The sequence below is a fragment of the Saimiri boliviensis genome, chromosome 14 (assembly GCF_048565385.1).
Source record: "Saimiri boliviensis isolate mSaiBol1 chromosome 14, mSaiBol1.pri, whole genome shotgun sequence".
Taxonomy (NCBI): domain Eukaryota; kingdom Metazoa; phylum Chordata; class Mammalia; order Primates; family Cebidae; genus Saimiri; species Saimiri boliviensis.
In genome coordinates, this window is record NC_133462.1 from 39,433,530 (window position 1) to 39,449,245 (window position 15,716).

The 15,716-nt window shown below is 49.8% G+C and overlaps 1 protein-coding gene across 5 annotated transcripts in view; it reads left to right on the forward strand.

Moving 5' to 3' along the window:
- INSR (insulin receptor) overlaps nt 1-15,716 on the forward strand; it is a 159,574-nt gene that overhangs the window by 67,751 nt on the left and 76,107 nt on the right. The window lies entirely within an intron of this gene.

Below are 15,716 nucleotides of genomic sequence, written 5' to 3' on the forward strand. Positions count from 1 at the left end.
GAAGAAGGAAGGAGAGAGGGAGGGAAAGAGGGAAGGAAGTGGGAGGGCAAGGAGTGGGGAAAGAAGGAAGAAAGGAAGGAAGAAGGGAAGGAGGGAGAGAGGGAGGAAGGAAGGGAGGGAGGGAGGAAGGCAGGGAGGGAGGAAGGAGGGAGGAAGGAAGGGAGGGAGGAAGGAAGGGAGGGAGGGAGGGAGGAAGGGAGGGAGGGAGGAAGGGAGGGAGGGAGGAAGGGAGGAAGGAAGGGAGGGAGGAAGGAAGGAAGGGAAGGAGGAAGGAAGGGAGGGAGGAAGGAAGGGAGGGAGGGAGGGAGGAAGGGAGGGAGGAATGAAGGGAGGGAGGAAGGAAGGGAGGGAGGAAGGGAGGGAGGGAGGAAGGGAGGGAGGGAGGAAGGGAGGAAGGAAGGGAGGGAGGGAGGAAGGGAGGAATGCAGGGAGGGAGGAAGGAAGGGAGGGAAGGAGGAAGGAAGGGAGGGAGGAAGGGAGGGAGGAAGGAAGGGAGGGAAGGAGGAAGGGAGGAATGCAGGGAGGGAGGAAGGAAGGGAGGGAGGAAGGAAGGGAGGGAGGAAGGCAGGGAGGGAGGAAGGAAGGGAGGGAGGAAGGAAGGGAGGAAGGAAGGGAGGGAGGGAGGGAGGAAGGAAGGGAGGGAGGCAGGGAGGGAGGAAGGAAGGGAGGGAGGAAGGGAGGGAGGAAGGGAAGGGAGGGAGGCAGGGAGGGAGGAAGGAAGGGAGGGAGGAAGGGAGGGAGGAAGGAAGGGAGGGAAGGAGGAAGGGAGGAATGCAGGGAGGGAGGAAGGAAGGGAGGGAAGGAGGAAGGGAGGAATGCAGGGAGGGAGGAAGGAAGGGAGGGAGGAAGGAAGGGAGGAAGGAAGGGAGGGAGGGAGGGAGGAAGGAAGGGAGGGAGGCAGGGAGGGAGGAAGGAAGGGAGGGAGGAAGGGAGGGAGGAAGGGAAGGGAGGGAGGCAGGGAGGGAGGAAGGAAGGGAGGGAGGAAGGGAGGGAGGAAGGAAGGGGGAAGGGAGCGGGAAGGAGGGAAGGGAGGAATGCAGGGGGGAAGGAGGAAGGAAGGGAGGGAAGGAGGAGGGAGGATGCAGGGAGGGAGGAAGGAAGGGAGGAAGGAAGGGAGGGAAGGGAAGGAGGAGAGGAAGGCAGGGAGGGAGGAAGGAAGGGAGGAAGGAAGGGAGGAAGGAAGGGAGGAAGGAAGGCAGGGAGGAATGCAGGGAGGGAGGAAGGAAGGGAGGGAAGGAGGAAGGGAGGAATGCAGGGAGGGAGGAAGGAAAGGGAGGGAGGAAGGAAGGGAGGAAGGGAGGGAGGGAGGGAGGAAGGAAGGGAGGGAGGCAGGGAGGGAGGAAGGAAGGGAGGGAGGAAGGGAGGGAGGAAGGAAGGGAGGGAGGCAGGGAGGGAGGAAGGAAGGGAGGGAGGAAGGGAGGGAGGAAGGAAGGAGGAGGGAAAGGAGGAAGGGAGGAATGCAGGGAGGGAGGAAGGAAGGGAGGAAGGAAGGGAGGAAGGAAGGGAGGAAGGAAGGGAGGAAGGAAGGCAGGGAGGGAGGAAGGAAGGGAGGAAGGAAGGGAGGAAGGAAGGGAGGAAGGAAGGCAGGGAGGAATGCAGGGAGGGAGGAAGGAAGGGAGGGAAGGAGGAAGGGAGGAATGCAGGGAGGGAGGAAGGAAGGGAGGAAGGAAGGGAGGGAAGGAAGGGAGGAAGGAAGGAGGAAGGAAGGCAGGGAGGGAGGAAGGAAGGGAGGAAGGAAGGGAGGGAGGGAGGAAGGAAGGGAGGAAGGAAGGCAGGGAGGGAGGAAGGAAGGGAGGAAGGAAGGAAGAAGGAAGGGAGGAAGGAAGGGAGGAAGGAAGGGAGGAAGGAAGGCAGGGAGGGAGGAAGGGAGGGAGGAAGGGAGGGAAGGGAGAAGGAAGGAAGGGAAGGAAGGAAGGGAGGGAGGAGGGAAGGGAGGGAGGGAGGGAGGGAGGAAGGAAGGCAGGGAGGGAGGAAGGGAGGGAGGAAGGCAGGGAGGGAGGAAGGGAGGGAGGAAGGAAGGGAGGGAGGCGGGGAGGGAGGAAGGGAGGGAGGGAGGGAGGGAAGGGAGAGAAAGGATAGGAAGGGAGGGACCTTCAGAATACTAAACATCTCTTTCCTCATCTATAAAAGAGAAAACCATCACAGTACCTTCCTCTATGGTGACAGAGTGGATTAAATTAGACATTTGCAAATCCCCTCACGCATACCTGGCCCCCGATTTAGTTCCTTGGCTGTAGCTATAATAGAGGTTTAAAACCCCCAAACCGCTGTGTTGAATCTCTCACGTGGACAACCAGCCCACCGGCAGAGAAAGTCATTTTCCATCCTGGGTGAACAGAGGAGAATGAGGACCTGAGGCCAGGTTAGAGAGACCTCGCTCTGCGACCTTGGAAGGCTTCTAACTCGTAACTGGAATGCTAACGTCTGGTTCCCTCCGGTTAGGCGGTCGGTCCAGAGGCCCAGCCGTCTTGAAGTTTCTGTTACCTTCAATCGTTGGTTTATTTGGAGGGCCAGCACTGGTAGGGGGGAACAAGAACTGGAGTTCTGGGAGGACGTGCAAAGAAACAAGTCCCAAGCTCCAGGGAAGAAAGAGGTCGTTGCCTCTCTCCGGAAAAGGGTTCTTCTCATACCTGGTTCACTTCTTAAGTGGAATTGCCCCCTTCCCATGAGTAAGGAGTTTAGTTACAAAGAGAAAACACCTTCATCATGTTGCCACCTTTAAAAGACATTTGTTGAGAAGCTGGTTCATAGACTTCTTGCCCAGATTGTTAATAGCCAACCCGTCTGGGTTTTGGGAAGTTCAAGTGTCTATATTCTTTTTCTTTTCTTTTTGAGACAAAGTCGCCCTGTCATCCAGGCTGGAGTGCAATGGCATGACCTCAGCTCACTGCAATCTCCGCCTTCTGAGTTCAAGCAATTCTCCTGCCTCAGCCTCCCAAGTAGCTGGGATTACAGGCACTCACCACCATGCTCTGGTAATTTTTTAGTAGAGATGGGCTTTCACCAGGTTGGCCAGGCTGGTCTTGAATTTCTGTCCTCAGATGACCTGCCCACCTTAGCCTCCCAAAGTGCTGGGATGACAGGTGTGAACCACCACACCTAGCCAATTCTGACTTTGTAACTTGTGATTTGACTTGTCCTGGCTGACGTCTTTCCCTGCTGATCTCGAGTTGTTGAAGGTGTTGCTTTTCTTCGTAGACAATTAGAGCAGCGCATGCACTGGGCTATGGATGATAATACTTTGAAGACGTGCAAATGATTTGCAACCTCTGCTGCAGAAATCATCCTTCTGCGATGACCTTCAGCTCGATAAATAAAAGACCTGTAAGAGAGAATTTATCTTGAGTATTCCTTGGGGAGAGAAGCAAAGGGCAGATGAATGCTGCATAACCGTTCTTTGCACACTGTATGGAGGGTGGGTTCTCGCAGTGCCCTGTGGGGGCTTAAAGCGTCTTCACTGTTGCTCTAAGCCTCACATTTTAAACAGAGCTGAAAAGGGACTCTGATTGCTAGCCTGGGATCCTTGTGTGTTGTAGGAATTCACTGAGGGGCTGAGGCTGAAGAGGTCTGCTGGACGGTGGCACACAAGCAGATGGAAATTTCTCTTTGGCTGGGCACAGTGGCTCATACCTGTAATCCCAGCACTTTGGGAGGCTGAAGTGGGTGAATCACCTGAGGTCAGGAGTTCAAGACCAGCCTGGGCAACATGGTGAAGCCCCATCTCTGCTAAAAATACAAAAAATTAGTGGGGCATGGTTGCAGGCACCTGTAATCCCAGCTACTTGGGAGGCTGAGGCAGCAGAATTGCTTGAACCTGGGAGGTGGAGGTTGCAGTGAGCTGAGATTGTGCCATTGCACTACAGCCTGGACAACAACGGTAAAACTCCGTCTCAGAAAAAAATATATATACATGGCCAGGTGTGGTGGCTCATGCCTGTAATCCCAGCACTTTGGGAGGCTGAGGTGGGTGGATCACCTGAGGTCAGGCGTTTGAGACCAGCCTGGCCAACATGGCAAAACCCTGTCTCTACTAAAAATACAAAAATTAGCCAGGCATGGTGGCACATGCCTGTAGTCCCAGCTATTTGGGAGGCTGAGGCAGGAGAATCCCTTGAACCTGGGAGGCGGAGGTTGCGGTGAGCCGAGATTGCACCATTGCATTCCAGCCTGGGCAACAAAGAGCGAAACTCCATCTCAAAAAACAGAAATCCAAAAATAAATTTTAAAAAATTCTCTCTGATTCTTCCTGCCTGCCAGGCTGGAAGCGCCATGAGGTCAATATCCAGGATGCCTTGTTCGTATTGAAGTGGCCCCCAAAACATGGCAGACCCTCAGCAAACCTCGGACAGGCAGATGTGCATTCAATTCAATGTGTCTGCAAGGTGGGAGCTGAGCGGGAATTGCAGGGCTTGGGTCTCAGGGATGATGGGAAGCAGCAGGTGACTGAGGGGAAGCCAGAGCAGTGGGGTGCTGGAGTCCCCAAAGCTGTAAATCAGGGGCTGATGGACAGACAGACAGATGGGCCAGCTCATCCATTTCAGCACCATCCTCTTTGATGGTTTCCCTCTGGCTTTGGCAAGGGTCTCATTCACCAAGTGGCTCTCGCCCTACGGTGGGTCTGGATATTTCTGGGGACATCCGTGGTTGTCCCACCTCGAGGTGGGGGTTGCTTGGCATGGAGTGGGTGGAGGCTGGGGATGCTCCTGAGTACTGCAGTGTACAAGATGGCCCCACCCCAGACAAAGATCCGGCTTCGAATACCACCAGTCCTGAGGCTGAGAAACTCTACTTTGAGATAACAGTGCCTGGGTATGGTGGCTCACACCTGTAATCTCAGCACTGTGGGAGGCTGAGGCATGTGGATCACCTGAGGTCAGGAGTTTGAGAGCAGCCTGGCCAACATGGAAAAACCCCGTCTCTACTAAAAATACAGAAAAATTAGCCGGGCACTGTGGTGGTCACCTGTAACCCCAGCTACTCGGGAGGCTGAGGCAAGAGAATTGCTTGAACCTGGGAGTCAGAAGTTGCAGTGAGCTGAGATTGTGCCACTGCACTCCAGCCTGGGTGACAGAGTGGGACTCTGTCTCAAAAAAGAAACAAACAAACAAAAATAACAGTGATGGGGGAATTATCCACCCCAGAGGCTGAGTCCGTGACTTAGAAAACGGTCCTGGCATTAACAGGCGCTGGATTCAGGAGAATAAAGGGAGAAGGGGTGTCGCCTGTGACCCCATCCTGCCCCAGACAGACCGATCTTCCCACCAAAGCTCTATTTGGCAGAAGAAGTGTTTTTGTTGTCTCTTGCCCGGGGTAGCTCTGATAAGCCTTGTGGATTGTTCCAGATCGCGTGGATGGGGACAGCTTCCTCCTCCGCGGCTGCCTGCCCTGACCCGGCGGCTTTCAGTCTGTGGGAGCGAAGGCAGCTGTTCCGCAGTTTACTCTGCCCTGTGTAAATGAGGCTATGCATGTTGTGGTTCACGAGGGGTCACCGATGGTGCACTTTTCTTTTGTTGTTAGTCAATTTAATTTGTTACTAATAATAAAATCCGGAACTTACCTGGCCCTGGAGTCCCAGGTCATTTAGAATGCTTGGTGGCACGCGTGTCCTTTTCAAACACCAGCTCCTTTGGAAAACACAGAGGATAAAGTGAAATCCTCACCTGGATTTGACTGGCAGTTGGATGACAGCATCATCTCCTGAAAACGGAATTTAGCTTATTGCTAAATAAGACAGCACTGGCTGGGCGTGGTGGCTCATACCTGTAATCCTAGCACTTTGGGAGGCCAAGGCAGGCGGATCATGAGGTCAGGAGTTTGAGACCAGCCTGACCAACATAGTGAAACCCTGTCTCTACTAAAAATACAAAAATCAGCCAGGAGTGGTGGCACGCACCTGTAATCCCAGCTACTCAGGAGGCTGAGGCAGGAGAATCGCTTGAACCCAGGCGGTGGAGGTTGCAGTGAGCCAAGATCGCACCACACCATTGTACTCCAGCCTGGGTGACAGAGCACAACTCTGTCAAAAAAAAAAAAAAAGGGCCAGGTGCAGTGGCTCACACCTGTAATCCCAGCACTTTGGGAGGCCGAGGCAGGTGGATCACGAGGTCAGGAGATGGAGAACATCCTGGCTAACAGGATGAAACCCCGTCTCTACTAAAAATACAATAAATTAGCACCTGTAGTCCCAGCTACTCGGGAGGCTGAGGCAGGAGAATCGCTTGAACCTGGGAAGTGGAGGTTGCAGTGAGGTGAGATCATGCCACTGCACTCCAGCCTGGGTGACAGAGTGACACTCGGTCTAAAAAAAAAAATTAACTGGTCTGGTGGTGTGCACCTGTAATCCCAGTTACTGGAGAGGCTGAGGCAGGAGGATCAGTTAAGCCTGGGAGGTCGAGGCTGCAGAGAGCTGTGATAGGCAGCCTGGGTGACAGAGCATGACCCTGTCTCAAAACAAAACAAAACACGATTTTTATGGAGTTGAGTTCAATGTTTGCATACACATAAAGAGCCAAAGCTGGAGATTCCAAATAAATATCTGGCTTTTGCAGGGTGCCTGGAGTGAAGTGAGAGTGAGGCACTGGTCACCCAGCCTGGAGTGCAGTGGTGTGATCACGGCTTGCTATAGCCTTGACCTCCGGGGCACAAGCAGTCCTCGCACCTCAGCTTCCTGAGTCGCTGGGACCACAGGCGTGCGCTGCTATGTCCAGCTAATTTTACTTATTTATTTAATTGTTTGTTTATTTATTTAGAGATGGAGTCTCTGTTGCCCAGGCTGGACTGCAGTGGCACAATCTTGGTTCACTGCAACCTCTGCTTCCCGGGTTCAAGCAATTCCAGTGCCTCAACCTCCTGAGTAGGTGGATCACAGGCATGTGCCACCATGCCTGGCTACTTTTTGTATCCCTAGGGAAGATGGGGTTTTGCCATGTTATCGGCTGGTCTCGAGCTCCTGGGCTCAAGCGACCCACCCGCCTGGGCCTCCCAAAATGCTGGGATTCTAGGTACGAGCCACTGCACCTGGCCACAGCTGTTGTTTTCTCACTGGCTTGAGAACTGTTTCTCTCAGGCTGGTCAAGGTTATGATAATGTGTGTGCTGTGTGTGCACGTGTGTGTGGTCAGATTCCATTTTTCTAATGCAAAGTTTCTATTTGGGTATCTGCTGTTTAATTTTTCAAGGACTTTTTTTCCCCGTTGCTAAGGAAAGTGCATTACATTTTATCTTTGCATCCTGTAGAACTGCCTGTGAATAATACACAGCCAGAGGGATGATGGGCTGCAAAAACAGATAGGAAGGAAGTTGGGGGGGTGGTGCGGGGATTTCTGTGTGAGACCCAAGAAACACCTTTGATCTTTAGATTTCAAAGTGGGAAACTCAAGGTGAGGTGGGAGCGGAATTAGGAGTAAACCTAAGAAGACCAACTGGGTAGTTCCTCCTGGCAGCCACAGAATGGTTACGTGGCATGAGATCAGTGGTATCTCAGAGGGGGTTGTTGTCTTTGACTTAGACGAGTTCCAAGAAGCAGAAGTTCATGAGCCAAACACAAGGTGGTTTTCTCGGGGGTACAAGGGCTGGAAGGGGAGCCAGTTCTTAACCATAAATCCCTTTCCATGCCCAAGGCCAAGCTCCTGTAAGTAACTCTTTTCTTTTCCTTCCTTCCTTTCTTCTTCCCTCCTTCCCCCTTCTTTCTTCCTTCCTTTCTTCCTCTTTCTCTTCCTTTCCCTCCCTCCCTCCTTCCCTCCTTTCTTTTTCTTCCTTCTTTTCCTTTTTTTCTTTTTCTTTCTCTTCCTTTCCCTCCCTCTGTCCCTCCTTTCTCTTTTCCTTCCTTCCTTTTCTTTCCTTTTTCTTCTTTCTCTTTTCCCTCTCTCCCTCCCTCCTTTTTCTTCCTTCTTTTCTCTTTCTCTTTTCTTTCTTTCTCTTCCTTTCCCTCCCTCCTTTTTCTTCCTTCCTTCCTTCCTTCTTCCCTCCTTCCCCCTTCTTCCTTCCTTCCTTTCTCTTCCTTTCCCTCCCTCCCTCCTTCCCTTTCTTTGTCTCTCTTTCTCTTCTTTTCTTCTTCCTTCCTTTCTTCCTTTCCTCTTTCTCCTTCCTTCCTTCCATTCTTCATCAGACAAGGTCTCACTCTGTCACCCAGGCTACAGTGCAATGACACAATCATAGCTCACTGCAGCCTCAAACCCTGTGCTCAAGTGATCCTCCCACTTCAGTCCGTCAAGTAGTTTTTAAACTTGTTTGTAGAGACGGCTCTCACTATATTGCCCAGGCTTATCTCAAACTTCTGGTCTCAAGGGATTCTCCTGACTCAGCCTCCCAAAGTGCTGGGATTATAGGCGTGAGCCTCTGCCCTGGCCCACTCTCCTTTGTTTAGCCAGGCTAGGGGGACATTAAGTGGAAAGACTCATATTTATTTGAGTTGCTTGCTTTATTCTCTATGTGATAATTTCCTTCTTTCCAACTTCCTCATGCCCTCCTCAGCCTCCTCTCGGCTTCTGTGTGTGGGTGAAGGTGCTTCACTATACCTGATGCTTTGGGTCGCATTCATTTTATTTTTTTGTTCTGTTTTGTTTTGAGATGGAGTCTCACTCTGTTGCCCAGGCAACAGAGTACAGTGGCACCATCTTGGCTTACTGCAACCTCCTCCTCCCAGGTTCAAGCGATTCTCCTGCCTCAGCCTTCCGAGTAACTGGGATTACAGGTGCCTGGCACCATGCTCTGCTAATGTTTGTATTTTTAGTAGAGATCGGGTTTCACCATGCTGGCCAGGCTGGTCTCCAACTCCCGATCTCAGGCGATCTGCCTGCCTCGGCCTCCCAAAGTGCTGGGGTGACAGGTAGGAGCCACCGTGCCCCGGCTGTGGGTCTCATTCATTTTACTTGGATCCCAAATCCACTGGCGGTTCAGGTTCCCAATCATTCTCAGCGTGCTATGATCACAGGCCTCAGAGAGCAGTGCACTCAGTGGCCCTCAAATTATGGTTTCCGTAGGAGGCTATTAAAACTTGATTTCTGAGAGAAAAATTGGGGATTTTGTGTTTTCCCTTTTAGACTTGAGTGTTCTGTTACCATGGGTGAGCTCTTTTAGAAACTTCCAAGCGGTTTCAAAGGGCATTTAGGTGTCATCAGGAAGTGTGGTTATTTGATGACATGGTATTTGGGCTTTAGAAAAACAGCATGGCACCTGTTTTATTTATTCCTTGATGACTTTTTTTTTGAGATGGAGTCTCTCACTCAGCTGCCCAGGCTGGAGTGCAGTGGCACAATATCTGTTCACTGAAACCTCCTCCTTCCGGGTTCAAGCAATACTCGTGCCTCAGCCTCCCCAGTAGCTGGGATTACAGGCGCCCGCCACAGTGGGGACAAACACCGTTTTCCCAAGAATGCATTAAAGAGGGGGGCGGAAAACTACAGTTGCTTGGTGCACGCTCTGAATTCCATCGTTTAATCCTGACGTCAGCAACCTTTTTGACACCAAAGGACTGGTTTCGTGGAATGGAAGACTTGTCTCCAGAGTGGGGGTGGCAGGGACGGTTTCGAGATGATTCCAATGCGTTACGTTTACTCTGCATTTTTTATTTCTATTATTATTACACTGTAATGTACAATGAAATAATTATACAGCTCACCATAATGTAGCATCCATGGGAGCCCTCAGCTTGTTTTCCTGCAAATAGACGGTCCCATCTGGCGGTGGTGGGAGACAGTGACAGATCATCCGGCATTAGCGTCTCATAAGGAGCGTGCAACCTGGATCTCCCGCTTGCGCAGTTCACAGCACGATTCACGCATGCGCAGGTCACAGTACGATTCACGCATGCGCAGTTCACAGTACGATTCACGCATGCGCAGCTCACAGTAGGGGGTCACACTCCTACGCTGCTGATCGACAGGAGGCAGAGCTCTGGTGGCCACGTGAACAACGTGAACAATGACCAATGTAGATACAGAGGAGGAAGCTTCCAACGCTTGCCCGCTGCTCACCTGCCGCCCGGTTCCTGACTGCCTGGTTTGAAACCAGACTGGGCAACATGGCAAACCCCATCTGCACAACAAATTAAATTCAGCGAATACAAGAATTAGCTGTGTGTGGATCACAAGTGTGTGCCTGTAGTCCCAGCTACGTGAGAGCCTAAGGTGGGAGGATGGAGTGAGCCCAAGAGGTTTATTCCTTGATGACCTTTTTTTTTTTTTTTTTTTTTTTTTTTTTTTTTTTTTTAAGATGGAGTCTCACTCTGCCGCCCAGGCTGGAGTGCAGTGGTACAATCTCTGTTCACTGAAATCTCCTCCTCCCGGGTTCAAGCAATTCTCCTGCCTCAGCCTCCCAAGTAGCAGCGATTACAGTGTGCCACCACACCCAGCTAATGTTTGTAGTTTTTAGTAGAGACGGGGTTTCACCATGTTGGCCAGGCTGGTCTTGAACTGCTGATCGCAAGTGATCCACCTGATTTGGCCTCCCAAAGTGCTGGGATGATAGGCGTGAGCCACCGCACCCGGCCTTCCTTGAGGACTCTTTTGAGTTGTTTCCTTTTGGGAAAGAGGTGAATGAAGGGTTGATGGGAATGTGGAGAGACTGTGGATTCAGATGCAAATGCACACATAACAGTATCTGGCCGTGATCTTCCTGGACTCAGCTGTGGGATCCTGGAGGGCAGTTTCTGCCTCCTGTGCAGCTGCAGTGAGTTACGATCACACCCACTACGCTCCACCCTGCGTTACAGAATGAGACTCTGCCTCCCAACTCCCTGGGTGGGAGGGGGAGGTGTGGGGAACTCCTGGTTGAATCCATCCAACCCTGTCTTCCCCAAGAAATATAGAAAGTTGTGAGTGATGTTTTGTGCATCATCCCCTCCAGAACTCAAGTCAGCCCAAGGGGCCACAATGGTTCACTTCTGCACATGGGGAAACTGAGGCACATAAAGCCAAGTCACGTGACCAGGAAGTAGCTGTGTCTGCTTGAAACTCAGGTCTGTCTGATGCCATGATGTTTTGCACTCCACATGCTGGTGATTGAAGCTGTGGCTCGCAGGTCTGATGGGAGAGTCTCAGGCAGTGTCTCACTCTGTCACCCAGGCTGCAGTGGCATCATGGGATCATAGCCAACTGCAACTTTGACTAATCCATCCTCCTACCTCAGACTCCCGAGTAGCTGGGACTACAGGTGTGCACTGCAGTGCCCTCCTAACTTTCGTATTATTTGTAGAGATGGGGAGGTCTTGCCATGTTGCCCAGGCTGGTCTTGAACTCCTGACCTCAAGTGATCCTCTGGCTTCAGCGTCCCAAAGTGCTGGGATTACTGGCATGAGACAGCCACTGCAGGAAGCCAAGAGAGCAGATTTGGACAATGTAAAATTTCTCTGGGCTCCTCCTACTGTCCCCATCTTAGCCCTGGCTGCTGTAGGACTGACAGGCATTGCAGACTGTCCATCTCTTCCTTAGTTTGATTGCATAACAGAGATGAGGAAGGAAGGCGAGAACTCAGAAAGTTGGCATTTGGCTCTCTGGTTGTTCAAGGCAAGAAAGTAACACGTTGGCTTTTATAGAATACCTTCTGAGGAAATTAACAACCCAGGTATTTCAGCCCCCTGTGAACTTGCTTGAAGCATGGTAGCAATTTGTAATGAAATGTAATTGCAGGCCCAGTGCTGAGATCTCTCTGTCTACCCTTTAGGCTGTGGAATAGTCTGTTCTAACCATCAGGTTGTATCTGGAGCTCAGATACTGCCCGACACTCTGTAGGAGCTCAGTTCTGTTGACAGAGGCCACTAGAGGATTCTAGAGGATGGGACTAGCAACCGGGGGTGTTTTGCTGTCTAGTAAACTTTTTCTTTTTTTTTTTTTTGAGATGGAGTTTCACTTTTGTCACCCAAGCTGGAGTGCAGTGGTACAATCTCGGCTCACTGTAACCTCCGCCTCCTGGGTTCAAGTGATTCTCCTGCCTCAGCCTCCCGAGTAGCCAAGATTACATGCACCTCCCATCACGCCCAGATAATTTTTGTGTTTTTAGTAGAGATGGAGTTTTATCGTATTGGCCAGGCTGGTCTCGAACTCCTGACCTCAACTGATCTGCCCACCTTGACCTCCCAAAGTGCTAGGATTACAGGTATGAGCCACCATGCCTGGCTCTACCCATCTTTTTTACATGATGACATCCAGCAGCCAGTCTGATAGGGAAGCATCGTTTGTCTTTATTTTCCTTCTTGCATTTTCTCCATAGAGGTGCCCGGCCTCAGTAGCATAAATCCAGGTGGAGCTGGGAAGTTCCAGGTGTCTGGGCTGTTTGCTCCCGTGGACAAAGAGCTGCAAGGTGGGGCTGATTAGCCAGTGAAGTCTGAGGATCCAGAGGGAAACTTACTGCTTTCTCTTGCTGAAATACACATGGGCAAGAAATGGACCTCACCCCCAATCAGAGAACTTCACGCTTTTTTTCTAATAGAATAGCAATGTCTGAAGTGTATACACAGGGAGTGCCCGCCCTGGGTAAAGAAGGCCGTGAGGCTCCTGGCATAGAGATGGCACACAGAGCCTTTCATAACTTCTAGAGTGGAAAATAAAGCAGTCATTCCAGGCCGTGTGCTGTGGCTCACAGCTGTAAACCCAGCAGATTGGGAGGCTGAGGCGGGTCGATCACCTGAAGTCAAGACTTCAAGTCCAGCATGGCCAACATAGTGAAACCCTGTCTTTACTAAAAATACAAAATCAAATAAAATTAGTTGAGCTTCATGGTGGGCACCTGTAATCCCAGCTACTTGGGAGGCTAAGGCAGACGAATTCCTTAAATCCGGGAGGCGGAGGTTGCAGTGAGCCAAGATCGAACCACTGCACTCCAGCCTGGGTGACAAGAACAAAACTCTGTCCGCCCCCCACCCCCCACCACTCCCAACAAAAAAGAAAAGAGAAATTAGAGCAGTCATTCTGGCTTTTAGGAACCCACAGAATCAGGAAATAAGCTACAAGTTGTCTCCCTTTTGTCACAGTGGCATTTGAAATAGGTGCATTTCCGTCTGACTTGCGATTCTGTTTCATGGTGCCCCTACAGACATTCAGCATGTCCTCAGGTGGACTTGTGTCCTTCAGGAGTTGAGGAAATTTTCTCCATTCCCTGTCCCTGTTCCTAGACTCTGCCAGCTCGTGCATGCAGCAGCTCCCAGGAAACTGTCAAACTGTGTACATTCAAAACCACCACATCCTTGTTATTGAAAAGCCATCAGTCATGTGAGCTGAACTTTCTTATGGTTGAGACTGTCCCCAGGGAAACCCGCCTTGCAATTAAGACCCTCCTCGGAGATCAATTCCAAACTCTCTCATCCTGTTCCCACTTCCTTGTTCCCATGGAGGCTGTGGTTCTCTCTCTCTGCCACTTGGAAATTGTCAAATTGTCGTGCCTAATTCCAAAAATGACACAGAAAACTTAAACATGTGGCTAAATTTAAACAGAGAAAAATAAGCCAAGAATTCAAAGGCACAAGGCATTTTCAGGGACAGAGGGAGAGCTTTAGCATTGTTTGAAGGGATGATCTTTTTTTTTCTTTTTTCTTTCTTTTTTTTTCTTAAATTATACTTTAAGTTCTGGGGTACAAGTGCAGATCATGCAGGTTTGTTCCATAGGTATACACGTGCCATGGTGATTTGTTGCATCCATCCCCCCGTCATCCATATTAGGTATTGCTCCTAATGTAGCCCTCCCCAATCCCTCCAACCCCTGCTATCCTTCCCATAGCCCCCTACCCCAGACTGGCCCTGGTGTGTGATGTTCCCCTCCCTGTGTTCATGTGTTCTCATTGTTCAACACCCAGTTATGCGTGAGAACCTATGGTGTTTGCTTTTCTGTTCTTGTGTCAATTTGCTGAGAATGATGGTTCCAGCTTCATCCATGTCCCTGCAAAAAACAAGAACTCATCCTTTTTTTGTGGCTGCATAGTATTCCATGGTGTATCTATGCCACAATTTTCTTTTTTAGTCTACCTTTGGTGGGCATTTGGGTTGGTTCCAAGTCTTTGCCAATGTGAACAGTGCTACAATAAACATACGTGTGCATGTGTCTTTATAACTGAATGTTTTATAATCCTTTGGGTATATACTCAGTAATGGGATTGCTGGGTCAAATGGTATGTCTAGTTCTAGATCCGAAGGGATGATCTTTAATGCGTTGAGGGTCACCTAGAATAGAATTAAACTGTGGAGAGCAAATTGTTGGAAACACAAGGAGAAACCTCGGAGAAGATGCCAACACAGCCTTGATCTTATAGATAAGACACAGGTAAGAAAAAGTTTGGATAACATGGTTAATAAGATTGCGGTAACAGATAGGACTGAACTTTGTACTCTGCAAACAATGTACATTTTAAAGTGCTCTTGGAATATTTAGAAAAATTAATCATCTGTTAAATCTGAGGGGGAAAAAAAAAAAACCCAAACCAATGCATTCCAAAAAAGCAGACATTGTACTTGCTGTAATCTCTGGCTGCAAGTAAGCATCACTGAAAATTAATTTTTAAAAGCTTAACTGAACAACCATACAGGAGAGACTCCTACCACTTGATAACTAAAAAGAAAATAAAAACCAAAAACCAAAAGCCAAAAAACCCCAAAAGGGCTGGGAATGGTCATTCACAACTGTAATCCCAGCACTTTGGGAGGCCAAGGAGGGCAGATCACCTGAGGTCAGGAGTTTGAGACCAGCCTGGCCAACATGGTGAAACTCCGTCTCTACCAAAAACACAAAAATTAGTCAAGTGTGGTGGCACGTGCCTGTAATCCCAGCTACTCAGGAGGCTGAGGCAGGAGAATTGCTTGCGCCCCGGAGGCGGAGGTTGCAGTGAGCCGAGATCGCACCATTGCACTCTAGCCTGGGCGACAAGAGCTAAACTCCACCCAAAAAAAAAAGAAAAAAGAAAAACTAAAAAACCAACCCATAAGTCTTAAGTTGGAGTGCTACAAGAATACACTATTTTAAGATGATAATGATGTGGTCATGGAGACAAAGGCAGAAGTTTAAATGATTACAGAGGAAATTTGCTTGACATTTTATTATAAAAATATAGAGAGAAATCACAGAAATGAGATGATGAATATTGGAAATAAAAATTAGCACAGACAAACTGAGTAGAAAACAAATAGAGCTGACAAAGTAAAAAAGCTGGATCTTTTAGAGCTATGCTGCTCACTAGGGTGGCCCCAACCCATGTGAAATTAAATTAGAAATTCATTTTCTCAGTCACAGGAGCCAAGTTCCCAGTGCTCAGTGTATGGTTAGTGACTACTGAATTGGACAGTATAGATATAAGACTTTTCCATCACTGGGCCAAACATGGTGGCTCATGCCTGTAATCCTAGCACTATGAAGCTAAGGCAGGCAGATCATGAGGTCAGGAGTTCAAGACCAGCCTGGCTAACATGGTGAAACCCCTCTCTCCTAAAAATACAAAAATTAGCCGAGCGTAGTGGCGGATGCCTGTAATCCTAGCTACTCGGGTGGCTGAGGCAGGAGAATTGCTTCAACCTGGGAGGCGGAGGTTGTCGTGAGTGAGATCACGCCATTGCACTCTAGCCAGCCTAGGCAACAAGAGCAAGATTCCATCTCAAAAAAAAAAAAAAAAAAAAAGAACTTTTCTATCACTGTATCATTGCTGTAAGTTTGTTGAACAGTGCTGTTTTAGAGGGAAGAATCAATAAAATAGAATAACTAAAACAAAGAAGGAGGAGAAAACAAATATTGTATATAAAA